This window comes from Schistocerca nitens, chromosome 3 (genome assembly GCF_023898315.1).
Source record: "Schistocerca nitens isolate TAMUIC-IGC-003100 chromosome 3, iqSchNite1.1, whole genome shotgun sequence".
NCBI lineage: Eukaryota > Metazoa > Arthropoda > Insecta > Orthoptera > Acrididae > Schistocerca > Schistocerca nitens.
Genome location: NC_064616.1, coordinates 282,981,116 through 282,994,902, shown reverse-complemented (window position 1 = coordinate 282,994,902; position 13,787 = coordinate 282,981,116). Strand labels below are relative to the sequence as shown.

The following is a 13,787-nucleotide window of genomic DNA, read 5'->3' as shown; positions in this document are numbered from 1 at the left end:
GAACTGTAACGATGACACTTTCAGTGAGGCGTCTGAATGTCCTAGGAGGAATGGAAGCCTATTCTTCCTCAAGACCCCAAACCAGAGAACGTCGTGGCGGACGCTAACTCATCCCAAATGTGTTACACTGGGTACTTTGGGCAGGTCACATTTCAGGAATACTATTGTCAACATACCATTGCCTAACAGGCACTGGTTTGTAACAGGGTGCATTGTCATGCTGATACAAGTAGTCATCGTCTCTACTGTACATGGAACGCGTGCTGTAAAATCTGTTCGTTTCCTACCGCATTTCTTAAGCACAATAAGAGGTCTGCACGCTAACCACCAAAAACAGTCCCACACCATAACACCATACTTCACAATTGGCCCCTTCACTGTTGGCACAACACATGATGGCAGATAACGTTCTCGACGCATTCGCCAAACCAAAACATTTCCATCAGAGTGCCACAGGATATAGCCTGACTTATCAGTCCAAATCACTCGTTTCTACACTACTGGCCATTAAAATTGCTACACCAAGAAGAAATGCAGATGATAAACGGGTATTCATTAGACAAATATATTACACTATAACTGACATGTGATTACGTTTTCACGCAATTTGGGTGCATAGATCCTGAGAAATCAGTACCCAGAACAACCACCTCTGGCCGTAATAACGGCCTTGATAGGCCTGGGCATTGAGTCAAACAGAGCTTGGATGGCGTGTACAGGTACAGCTGCCCATGCAGCTTCAACACGATACCACAGTTCATCAAGAGTAGTGACTGGCGTATTGTGACGAGTCACTTGCTCGGCCACCATTGACCAGACGTTTTCAGTTGGTGAGAGATCTGGATAATGTGCTGGAAGGGCAGCAGTCGAACATTTTCTGTATTCAGAAAGGCAACATGCATTATCCTGCTGAAATGTAGGGTTTCGCATGGATCGAATGAAGGGTAGAGCCACGGGTCGTAACACATCTGAAATGTTACGTCCACTGTTTAAAGTGCCGTCAGTGCGAACAAGAGGTGACCGAGACGTGTAACCAATGGCACTCCAAACCATCCCGCCGGGTGATACGCCAGTATGGCGATGACGAATACACGCTTCCAATGTGCGTTCACCGCGATGTCGCCAAACACGGATGCGACCTTCATGATGCTGTAAACAGAACCTGATTTCATCCGAAAAAATGACGTTTTGCCATTCGTGCACCCAGGTTCGTCGTTGAGTACACCATAGTAGACGCTCCTGTCTGTGATGCAGCGTCTAGGGTAACCGCGGCCATGGTCTCCGAGCTGATAGTCCATGCTGCTGCAAACGTCGTCGAACTGTTCGTGCAGATGGTTGTTGTCTTGCGAACGTCCCCATCTGTTGACTTAGGGATCGAGACGTGGCTGCACGATCCGTTACAGCCATGCGGATAAGATGCCTGTCATCTTGACTGATAGTGATACGAGGCCGTTGGTATCCAGCACGGCGTTCCGTATTACCCTCCTGAACCCACAGATTCCATATTCTGCTAACAGTCACTGGATCTCGACCAACGCGAGCAGCAATGTCGCGATACGATAAACCGCAATCGCGACAGGCTACAATCCGACCTTTATCAAAGTCGCAAACGTGATGGTACGCATTTCTCCTCCTTACACGAGGCACCACAACAACGTTTTACCAGGCAACGCCGGTCAACTGCTGTTTGTGTATGAGAAATCGGTTGGAAACTTTCCTCGTGTCAGCACGTTGTAGGTGTGAATGCTCTGAAAAGCTAATCATTTGCATATCACAGCATCTTCTTCCTGTCGGTTAAATTTCGCGTCTGTAGCACGTCATCTTCGTGGTGTAGCAATTTTAATGGCCAGTAGCGTAGTCATCCACTTGCCAGTGGTGCCACTTTTACCCTACTTAGCGTTGACTACAAAAATGTTTCGCTTTGTTTCCCATTTTCTTAACTGTATTCAGACAGTCACTGTGATAGATGGACTGTTGTAAGTACTTTGACACTCACGAGTCACTGCTTCCGCCAATTTCATGCGATTCTTTTACAATGACACACCGTAATGCTCGACCGTCCGTGTCCGTCAGTACAGGAAGTCTGTCTGATCTTGGTTTAGCTGTGGTTGCTCCTTCACGTTTGCATTTCACAAACACATCACCAAAAGTCAACTTGGGGAGCTTTAAAAAGTGTTGGAATTTCCCTGATGGATTTGTTCTTCAGGTGAAACTCAATGAATAACCCACGTTCGAAGCCACTGAACTCTCCTGATTGACCGATTCTGCTGTTACTGCTTCTCTACTGACAAACAATACTCTGCACGTCTTTTAATGTGGCATCTAGTGGTTAATTGTGCGTTAGCTAGGGATGTCCGGATACATTTGATCAGATAGAGCATTTGCGACACTTTGCCAAACTTTCGAACGTTCCTTCCGCAGTTCGTTCACTTGGTATCCCATTGTTTTCACGATTTGACTTAAGCTGTTTAAACGACAATACAGAAACAGAAAATTAAATGAAAAAATTATGAATCAGCATACATTATGGTGGCTACGAAAGGTGAAACTGCCGGCCGCGGTGTGCGTGCGGTTCTAGCGCTGCAGTCCGGAACCGCGGGGCTGCTACGGTCGCAGGTTCGAATCCTGCCTCGGGCATGGATGTGTGTGATGTCCTTAGGTTAGTTAGGTTTAAGTAGTTCTAAGTTCTAGGGGACTGATGACCTAAGATGTTAAGTCCCATAGTCCTCAGAGCCATTTGAACCATTTGAAAGGTGAAACTTGGCTGTATTTAGATACACTGGATGATAATGAATTGAGGTGCAATATACTGCTTCCTTGACCCAAGATTCAAAAATATACAGTTTCCTTTGTCCTTCAGGTTGTTCTAGGGCAGTGTCTACAATAAGGCGTTTACCAGAAACTAATTTTCAAATGTATGTGAATTCCTAAGGGACCAACCTGCTAAGGTCATCGGTCCCTAGACGTACACACTACTTACACTCTTAAACTAACTTATGCGAAGAACAACACACACAAGCATGCCCGAGGGACGACTCGAACCTCCAGCGGGAGGGGCAGCGGAATCCGTGCATGGCGTCTCTAACCGTGCGGTCACTCCGCGCGGCCCAGAAACTAATATTGTGATTACTGCTGGCACCAGCGGCAGCGAAAGAAATTGTGGTTCTTCTCCTGAAACGGTATATTGCGTTTGGACTCGTAAGGCATTAGCACACAGCATTGTAGTTGCTATAGCTTGGTGTCGGAATAAGCAGCGGCGTCTTCAGTCAGTGCGGCGTCTGGACCACGACCTACGGTGTCAACATGGTGCAGTGAGTGATGAACCATTTGGTTATTCTTTCGAGAGTGTTGTAGACATGGAAGAGAAGTGTAACTGTCATTTAACTTGAAGGTTACCTTGTTTAGGCCGGAAGGACCGACTGACTTTCTGAGTTAGAGGTGATTGTAGAGACCAATATTTGGTGTCTGTAAGATGTACGCAATGCTTGGGCATACTGCGCCATGCACAGACTCTGGGCCTCTAATCTGTTATACGTGTCGTCAGTATAGTGACACTGCAAGGCATTATCACATAGCAAACAAAAGAAGAAGAAGAAGAAGATGGAGTAGTCGCCTCTTACGAAGCTTCTCTGACTGATCGAAAAGATGAAATGAGTCTTTATTTGGCAACACCTGTGTCATCACTGTGGACTAATCCTTTAGAGCAATTAGAAGACATGAAAGTCTTATTCCCCCAGTTATATAAGCTAGCCAACGAGCGCCTGACAATTCTAGCGCCGTCAGTGCCCTGCGACTGTTTATTTCAAAAGGCAGGCAGCACTTTGCCAAAGTCACGTAACAGATTTCCAAAGAAACTACTGGATAAAATATACACTCCTGGAAATTGAAATAAGAACACCGTGAATTCATTGTCCCAGGAAGGGGAAACTTTATTGACACATTCCTGGGGTCAGATACATCACATGATCACACTGACAGAACCACAGGCACATAGACACAGGCAACAGAGCATGCACAATGTCGGCACTAGTACAGTGTATATCCACCTTTCGCAGCAATGCAGGCTGCTATTCTCCCATGGAGACGATCGTAGAGATGCTGGATGTAGTCCTGTGGAACGGCTTGCCATGCCATTTCCACCTGGCGCCTCAGTTGGACCAGCGTTCGTGCTGGACGTGCAGACCGCGTGAGACGACGCTTCATCCAGTCCCAAACATGCTCAATGGGGGACAGATCCAGAGATCTTGCTGGCCAGGGTAGTTGACTTACACCTTCTAGAGCACGTTGGGTGGCACGGGATACATGCGGACGTGCATTGTCCTGTTGGAACAGCAAGTTCCCTTGCCGGTCTAGGAATGGTAGAACGATGGGTTCGATGACGGTTTGGATGTACCGTGCACTATTCAGTGTCCCCTCGACGATCACCAGTGGTGTACGGCCAGTGTAGGAGATCGCTCCCCACACCATGATGCCGGGTGTTGGCCCTGTGTGCCTCGGTCGTATGCAGTCCAGATTGTGGCGCTCACCTTCACGGCGCCAAACACGCATACGACCATCATTGGCACCAAGGCAGAAGCGACTCTCATCGCTGAAGACGACACGTCTCCATTCGTCTCTCCATTCACGCCTGTCGCGACACCACTGGAGGCGGGCTGCACGATGTTGGGGCGTGAGCGGAAGACGGCCTAACGGTGTGCGGGACCGTAGCCCAGCTTCATGGAGACGGTTGCGAATGGTCCTCGCCGATACCCCAGGAGCAACAGTGTCCCTAATTTGCTGGGAAGTGGCGGTGCGGTCCCCTACGGCACTGCGTAGGATCCTACGGTCTTGGCGAGCATCCGTGCGTCGCTGCGGTCCGGTCCCAGGTCGACGGGCACGTGCACCTTCCACCGACCACTGGCGACAACATCGATGTACTGTGGAGACCTCACGCCCCACGTGTTGAGCAATTCGGCGGTACGTCCACCCGGCCTCCCGCATGCCCACTATACGCCCTCGCTCAAAGTCCGTCAACTGCACATACGGTTCACGTCCACGCTGTCGCGGCATGCTACCAGTGTTAAAGACTGCGATGGAGCTCCGTATGCCACGGCAAACTGGCTGACACTGACGGCGGCGGTGCACAAATGCTGCGCAGCTAGCGCCATTCGACGGCCAACACCGCGTTTCCTGGTGTGTCCGCTGTGCCGTGCGTGTGATCATTGCTTGTACAGCCCTCTCGCAGTGTCCGGAGCAAGTATGGTGGGTCTGACACACCGGTGTCAATGTGTTCTTTTTTCCATTTCCAGGAGTGTAGTTCTTGAGTGACTTTACGGGGGAAGAACGTGAAGTAGATGTAAGATTTAATTTATTCACTTTTGGGTACTATTCAGATTGTTTTTATAATATGTTCTGTAATTGTGTGTTATAAGTTCCAATGTTTGAAACTGTTATCTTCAACGAAAATAAAAATATTGCTTGGTTTAAAGCTTGCATTTTTCTATTTAAAACTCGTGAAAATCGATTATCTCTCTTATGCTGTGCCTAGCAAGAACAGTGAAGCCTCTTAAAGACATAGTCGGATGTCAATGTAACTTTGTACACATAGACACCATTGGCGGGTATTTAAATGGTTTAAGTTGCAATTCTCTGTGACACACAGAACGGTCACCAGAGTAGTTATGTTCGTGCTTAGTGTTGTTACCAGGTCTAGTAGAATATTTAAGAGGCGTGAAGAGCTTCATATGTTGAGTTGATCACTATGAAGGACACCGAGATGTCGCGTATTCGTGTGAGACAGCGTTATCAGCACCTGACAGAATTTGAAATATGCTCAATTGTGGGTCTACATTTGGCCAGCTGATCTAATTGTACAATATCCAGATCTGTAGGAAATTCGGGTGTGACAGTAGCCCAGTGTTAGACTGCATAGGAACGTGAGGGCAGGCGTACTCATTGTCAAGGTTCTGTTCGACCATGCCCGACCACCATAAGAGAGAATAGCCGTATTGTGCACTAAGTACAGCTGCATCATGCTGCACCATAAGTTGGAGACTAGCACCAGCCGAACTAGGGAATTGTCACTCATGTGTAGGCTTCTGTTAACACCAGTGACCAGTAGGCATGGACTGCAGACAAATGTCATCACATTGTGTTCAGTTAGGAATCACAGTTCTGCACTACCACAGATGACCATTCTCGAGGAGTATGGCAGAGATTTGGGGAGAGGTTCCATTCTTCAGTGTTTTAGAAAGATATAGTGATCTTACTCCTGGCGTCATGGTGTGTGGGAATTCAGGTCATGAATGGTGGCGATTGAAGGCACAATCATCCTGTGCCTCCATATATTACCTATCATGGGACAGTATCGTAGTGCCGTTTTTCTGCAGGACAATGCTCACCACGTAGGGCATGTGTAATGAGTAGAAGGACAAAGAGAGAGCTGATGCAGTTGTTAGTGCGGGTTGCCTACATCAGGGGCAGGTATGCACTCAGGGGCAAACCTATTGTTCTCCTTTGATTGACAGGTACTTAACTTATTGTTCTCCTTTGATTGATAGGTCCTTAACCTATTGTTTTGCTAAAAGGATCCTGCCTTTTGATTGACAGGTCCTTAACCTGTTGTTCCCCCCACCCCATCCCACTCCCCTCCCCCCTCAGGAAACCTCCAACCCACCCTCTACGCCTCGCTGCTACAGGTACACTTTCAGGTCTGAGTTATCAGAATAGCCCCTCACACTCTTATTAATTTGATTGAATAATTAATTAAATTGATCAATTAATTAACCTCTCCCCCTCAGGTTGACTCCATCCTCTCCCACCTTCCCTCCCAGAAATTAGCAGGAAAAAGACTCAGTTAATCGGTCACTTGAAGGGAATTCGATTGCTGTGTCTGGAATATTGTTTAAACAATTTAGACAATGTATGAAATATTGTTTATTTAAACAATTTAGGGGATTCAAGGCAGTGTATGGAATTTATGGAAATTGGTGGCTCTTAGGTGGAGAGGAAGGATCTCATAACAGGAAATTCAAGGGTATTTGTATATTTATAAAAGAATTCATTTTGTGAGGGTTGGATTACTCTTGCTCATCATTCTCTGCTGTTTGGAAACATGTAGGACTCGTAAGAAGTAATTACATGGGGCAAATATATTGCATAACCTAATGTTCGGCACTGTACTCTGAGTGTCTTAACCTAATGTTCGACCCTTTCTGTTAAGTGGTTTTCCATGTCTCCACAATCTTGTATTTTATTAATTTTTATTTTATTGTTTAATTTGTTTTCGTTGCACATTGCGAAAGCTGGATGAGGACTTGGATATTTTTCCTATGTGCGTTCATCCACACAAGAGGCCAAATATCCGAAAGCGCAAAATGATTTAAATTTTACAATACCCGTATAACGGGGAAGCCTACATGGTGCATGAACAAGAACATAAATAGATGAAGCGTATAGTTGTTTTTGACATTATGTGGTACTTATAAGGAAAAAAAATCGCAATGTATAAAGTAAAAAGGCGCTATGTATTGTCTTCTTTGGCGAGCAAAGAAATGCTGGTGTTTTGAAATCTTTGATAGACACATTTTCTACTCTTTCTCTTCCAAGTAATGTTGAAAAATTACCGTAAATATTTAGTCAAAAGGTTACGGACGGCGTCAGGAAGGGCATCAGGCCACTTGTTGTCTCTAACCACGCCAAAACTCATATGACAATGTCGACCCTGCAGAGAATCGGCAAAAGGCAAAGAAAAAGAAGAAGAAAGATTAGCAACAATTTACAATACTTTATTAACTGAAATTATATGGGGTGTTTGTTTTAAGTTGGGACAACTAGATATCTCGTAAACTACGCATAGTACGAAAGAAATGTTCTATGTGAACAGTTGATATTAGTAAAGGGGACAGCTGTCTGTCCTACAGCTGGCCACCACCTAACTCCCCCCCCCCCCCCCCCCCCTGCGTGGATGGAGTCAACTTCGTATTTTCAAATGGGAACCTCCCCATTTTTATTGCATATTCTGGCCGGTGGAGCAATGGAAAAAATTCATTTGGTCGGCTGAGTCTTGTTTCACATTGTTTACAACCTCCCAAGAGGGAAACGTGGTAGGGGTTATCGGGATATTCCGTGGACTTCCATAGTTACTCTGGAAGGTCACATTACTGTCAAGGGTTATGTGACAGTTTCGGCTGATCAAGTTCATCCCATAGTACAATGTTTGTTCCCCAATGGTGAAGCTGTGTTTCAACACGAAGCGGCTCCTCTTCACATTACACGCATCATCAGGACTGGTTTTGTGAGCACGAGAATCAAGTGTCACATCTCCCCTGGCCACCAAAGTTACCAGATTTCTATCTTATTGAGCCTTTGTGGCCTACTTTGGAGAGGAGAGTGTTTGATTGCTACCCACCTTCATCGTCCTTACCTGAACTTGCGACTGTTTCCAGAAGTAATAGTATAAGGTTCCCTTGAAAATCATACAGGACCCGTATTTATCCATTCCGAGAAGACTGGAAGCTGCTTTGAATGCCAACGGTTTCCCTAGACCGTTTGAGTTTTTGGTGTTTCCAAATGTTTGTCCGCCTGCTATACATTTGGCAACAGACCTATTCATGGGACTAGGAGATACCTTAAGACAAAAACAATTCTTAATTTTTAAGACTTTGTAAGGTGTAAGTGTTCTTGGTTGATTGTAATATGGCATTCTGGTGGTATATCTACAATGTCTTCTTCAGTGAGGAAGGAATCATAACTTGGAAAGAGTACTGATTTTAATAAATATCTCATTTTATTGGTATTCATGTGACCAGTTCTCAGTCTGTCAATAGTGATGATTACTTTTCCCGTGAGTGCCGAGTTGAGAAAAGCGATATTTAATTTTTTCTGATAATCTTACTGTAATACGGAAAATAGATGACACTGCAGAGGGTAGTCTCATCCTGGCAAAGCAACTACACAGTTCTTTTCGTCTCAGTTTGTATCCCTGCGCCGGAAGTGCCAGGACACGAGAACTGCCATGTTGGCCCTTTTTTCCTCTGCCTGCTTTGCCATACTGGAGAATAAAACTGGATTAATAAAAGCACCGAAGGCTTCACTTTACCCTATAAAAACGTCTCTTCGCGAGGATACCAGTTTCAAAGCGTAGCAGGCCCCACATTTTAATCAGACTACTCGGAAATCAAATATGTTAAAAGTTTAATAAAAATACGTTTTTATGTTACAGATTAATAAGATACATAAAATAGGTATAGAACGCTCGTATATGATATTGGTACCACATAATGATCACATATTATTATATGCCATCGTGACTGTAGTTGATTCTGTGGAACAATGCCTTGTGGCCAGAACCGGCTGTGGGTCGAGAAAGCGAATCTCTGTTAGGGATTTAAAAAAAAGAGTACCTGTTTAATTAATAAACGTTCACGTTTAGAGCCTGTTGCTACACTGACTTCTGCGGTTGTGAATGTAGCGTGACTGCAGCGTGCTATCTTGGCTTCTTATCGTAGCGAGACTTGTTTAATGCGTTTTTCACGTGAGAGAATGCTTTTCTACCCCAGCCTCAGTACGCCATAAAACGCCCTTTTGCGTGCCAACGGGTGTGTTAGCAGTCCCGGGAAGCTACTGCAGAAAGAAAAACAGAATAGTCCTTTCATCCGTAAAATGGGTATTTTTTGCGTACGCTCTTCTGCCTCAGTGGGTAATTTCCCATACTCTTGCGCTACGAGCCTTGCCCACTCATTGAAACATTCCTTGTTGATTTTAATTTATGGACCAAAACTAAGCGGGGTCAGGGATTTTCTCTGCCTCGTGATGGCTGGGTGTTCTGTGCTGTCCTTAGGTTAGTTAGGTTTAAGTAGTTCTAAGTTCTAGGGGACTGATGACCATAGATGTTTAGTCCCATAGTGCTCAGAGCCATTTTTGAACCAAAACTAAATTTAATTAGGATTGAACTGAACGTATTAAAGAAGAGAGTGTAATTTTATTTTCACATAATTACAAGCCTTTTGTGAGTGAAATATTTTAAAACATTCCGGCATCAAAATGATGTCTCGTTTCAAAGGCCTCTTCTCATGCATAGTCCACGCTTCTTAGTTGGTCTTTCCCTCATTGTGCGTGGAAAATATTCTGGAAAATGTGTGACTATAAGATGAGTCGCTTGTGGTGTTCGAGGTGGACGTTTAAATGTTTTTTTGTGGCTAGATTACGGCCAACTATTCCTCGAAGCTAATGATGAATTCCAGACCCCATGTTTCTTTTTTTTCAGTACTTAGGCACTGAAGCAAGCCATGTCCAAGAAATGGCGAAAATCTTCTGAATATATTTCCAGTGTCTACGTGGCCTTTTGGTAGCTTTGCAACTGGGAATCGCCTCTATTCACGTCTTTCATATTCTTGCTGTAATCTATGACAACACTTGGCGTTTGGACGATGCCATTTTTAGAATATATTTCGTGAAATATATCGCCATGGGCGTGAGGACCTTCAAAACATCATTTTTCTCATTTCGCTTCATCAACATGTGCTCGTATCTGTAGGTCGTTATGTATTTGCCCTTCTTCAGTTTGTCATTTTTCATGAAGTAAAGGGAACTTCTTTCTGTTTTGCCGTATGCTCTTACTCGTTAGTTTATCAATCAAATCTGAGCTAATGTTCAAATGGCTCTGAGCACTATGGGACTTAACATCTATGGTCATCAGTCCCCTAGAACTTAGAACTACTTAAACCTAACTAACCTAAGGACAGCACACAACACCCAGTCATCACGAGGCAGAGGAAGTCCCTGACCCCGCCGGGAATCGAACCCGGGAACCCGCTCGTGGGAAGCTAGAACGCTACCGCACGACCACGATCTGCGGACTCTGAGCTAGTGTACCGGCCGAAGTCGTAAATACAATAATCCTTCCCACGTAAATCGTGACAAAGCTCCAAAACAATTTGAGATGGTATTTTCTCTTCAAGATAATGACTGCCATAAATTGTGTCCTTACTAGTAAAAACAATCAAAAACGTTATGACTGGGGGAGAATACATTATCTTGACTGAAGAGAAGGCAGCCAGCCTGAAATTCATCATTTCCACAGCTATAAATCACAGAACTTAGAGGATGGATGCATCCGCCGAACCAACTGATATCGGGCAGGCTATGGAAGGATACAGCTGCCGTACGCACTTAAAGGCTTAATCATGGATTGTAACGACAGCAAAAGAAGAAGACAGAAGAGCAAAAATGGTAGGAACTGCTTTTGGTAAACTAATAGAATTTTCGAAACGAAGCTTCCATTTAAGAGTGAAAATGAATTTTTTAAATCAAATTGTATTAGTACATAATGTCCATAAAGGGTATCCCAAAAATTCATAATTTCGAAACTAATAGTGATAGAGAATCGTGGTTCATTGTAAAATGATTAACAGCTCTCAAAGTTCTTTTTCCTTTATCTTTTGTTGCTTATTGATATAGAGTGCATTAAATGGCAACAGGCCAAGAGAAGGCCCAAATGTGTCATCTCGTACGCAGAATCCAAATCTGTGACAACGATACAACGAAATTATCGACGCCAAAATGGAAGGGCACCACTGACAAAAATATGCATAATGAGGAGGTTCAAAAGTTATAAAGAGACAGGCCGTGTCAAAGACCTTCCTCGAAGTGGAAGTCCCCCTATGTCTGAAGTACGTGATGACAGAGTTCAAGCTGAATTTCTAGGCAGCCCCCAGAAGTCAATCGTCATACACCACGCGAATTGCAGGACTCAAGATCAGATGTCCATAAAGTGTTACATAAGCGTTTACGTCTTTTTGCGTACAAAGTGCAAAAAGAGCACTGCAGCCAGATGATCGTCATCTGCAGCAGGCATTCGCGTTTTTCATGCTAGCCCCCATAGATGATGACAATGATAGCCTGAAAAAGCTTCTCTTTTCAGCTGAATGGACGTTCCACATTTCTGGACAGGTGAATCGCCAAAACATTGGGATTTGAGGCTCTGAAAAGCCACAGCCGTGATAGCCCGAAGCTTAATGTTTGGTACGGCCTAATGCACTATAGGGTGATAGGCCCATTTTTCTTTGCAGATAAACCATAATGAGAAATGTTTAACTGGACATGCTCGAACTGTTCCTGCTACGACACACCGTAGAGTTGTGGCTGTTCATCATGTTCCTACGCTCTGGTGCACCTGCACATTGGCATTTAAACGTGCGGCAAATGCTGAATGACGCATTTCCTGAGAGGTGGCTGAGTCGTGATGATCCCATCGCATGGACCCCGGGCTCTGACGATGTGACGCCATTAGACTTCTTTTGTGGAGTCACGACAAGTATCGCGTGAACGCAACACCAGTCAGTGAAATTGCTACCCCTCATTCACGAATCAATGAAGCAATCAGAACTGTTGATGCTGCAATACTGGGCCGTACACGGACAGAACTCGAATATTTTAGAATTAATTTAATACCTTCAGCTGCTGACGGGCGTTGACACATATCAACGGGGACAGATGAAAATGTGTGCCCCGCCCGGAACTCTAACCCGGGATCTCCTGCTTACATGGCAGACGCTCTAACCATTTGAGCCACCGAGGGCACAGAGGATAGTACGACTGCAGAAACCTTCTCGCGCACGCCTCCCGCAAGACCCACATTCTCACCTTGTAGGTCCACACACTACATTCGTAGTGTCCCACCCCAACACACTCATTACTCGTGGAAGACATTCTTATCAAGTCCCGTAAGAGTTCGGGGAATGTATGTGCGTCCGCATAGAAGAAGAAGGTCATGACCGGTATTGCCAGAACTATATATTTATATGGATATGGTGTCTGTTCTTTCGGACATGTCCGAATATCGCCGTGATGCTCTGGAACGACGAGTGGGGCACATAGTGAAATTCTGAAACAACAGAAAAGAAGTTTTACAGCGAGCCACTATGCTCTATCTCCAGTAGTTTCCGAGTTATGATTTTTAAACATGATAGCGGGTTTCATGGACACCTGTAGTTTGACTGGGATGTTAAATGCGGAAGCCATTGAAAAACTAAGGGTTGACCAGCTAATAAATGCGAGGTGTTTGTTGGTAATTACTTGGAGATAGACGAACAGGTCAGGGAGCAGAGTGATTAGGGAGGCGTAACTATGACCGTAATGAAAATAAAAGGAGGTGAAATAGTTCATTTAGCTAGACAAACTGATGGTAGATTAAAACTGTGTGCCGGACCGAGACTCGAACTCGGGACCTTTGCCTTTCGCGGGCAAGTGCTCTACCAACTGAGCTATCCAAGCACGACTCACGACCCGTCCTCACAGCTTCAATTCCGCTAGTACCTCGTCTCCTACCTTCCAAACTTCATAGAAGCTCTCCTGCACACCTTGCATACCTCAGTCCGGCACACAGTTTTAATCTGCCAAGAAGTTTCATATCAGCGCACTCTCCGCTGCAGAGTGAAAATCTCATTCTGGAAACATCCCCGAGGTTGTGGCTAAGCCAAGTCTCCGCAATATCCTTTCTTCCAGGAGTGCCAGTTCTGCAACGTATGCAGGAGAAAAAAATGGCTCTGAGCACTATGGGACTTAACATCTGAGGTCATCAGTCCCCTAGAACCTAGAACCACTTAAACCTAACTAACCTAATGACATCTCACACATCCATGCCCGAGGCAGGATTCGAACCTGCGACCGTAGCAGTCGCGCGGTTCCGGACTGAAGCGCCTAGAACCGCTCGGCCACCGCAGTCGGCTATGCAGGAGAGCTTCTGTGAAGTTTGTAAGGTAGGAGACGAGGTACTGGCGGAATTGAAGCTGTGAGGGCGGGTCGCG

The 13,787-nt window shown here is 45.1% G+C and overlaps 1 protein-coding gene and 1 non-coding gene across 2 annotated transcripts in view; one reads left to right on the top strand and one right to left on the bottom strand.

The window, feature by feature from the left end:
• The window catches only part of LOC126248248 (1-phosphatidylinositol 4,5-bisphosphate phosphodiesterase eta-2-like), a 551,756-nt gene that overhangs the window by 52,499 nt on the left and 485,470 nt on the right, over positions 1-13,787 (top strand). The window lies entirely within an intron of this gene.
• Trnas-cga (transfer RNA serine (anticodon CGA)) lies at positions 13,181-13,255 on the bottom strand. The gene has a single exon. It is a non-coding gene; the product is annotated as a tRNA-Ser (tRNA).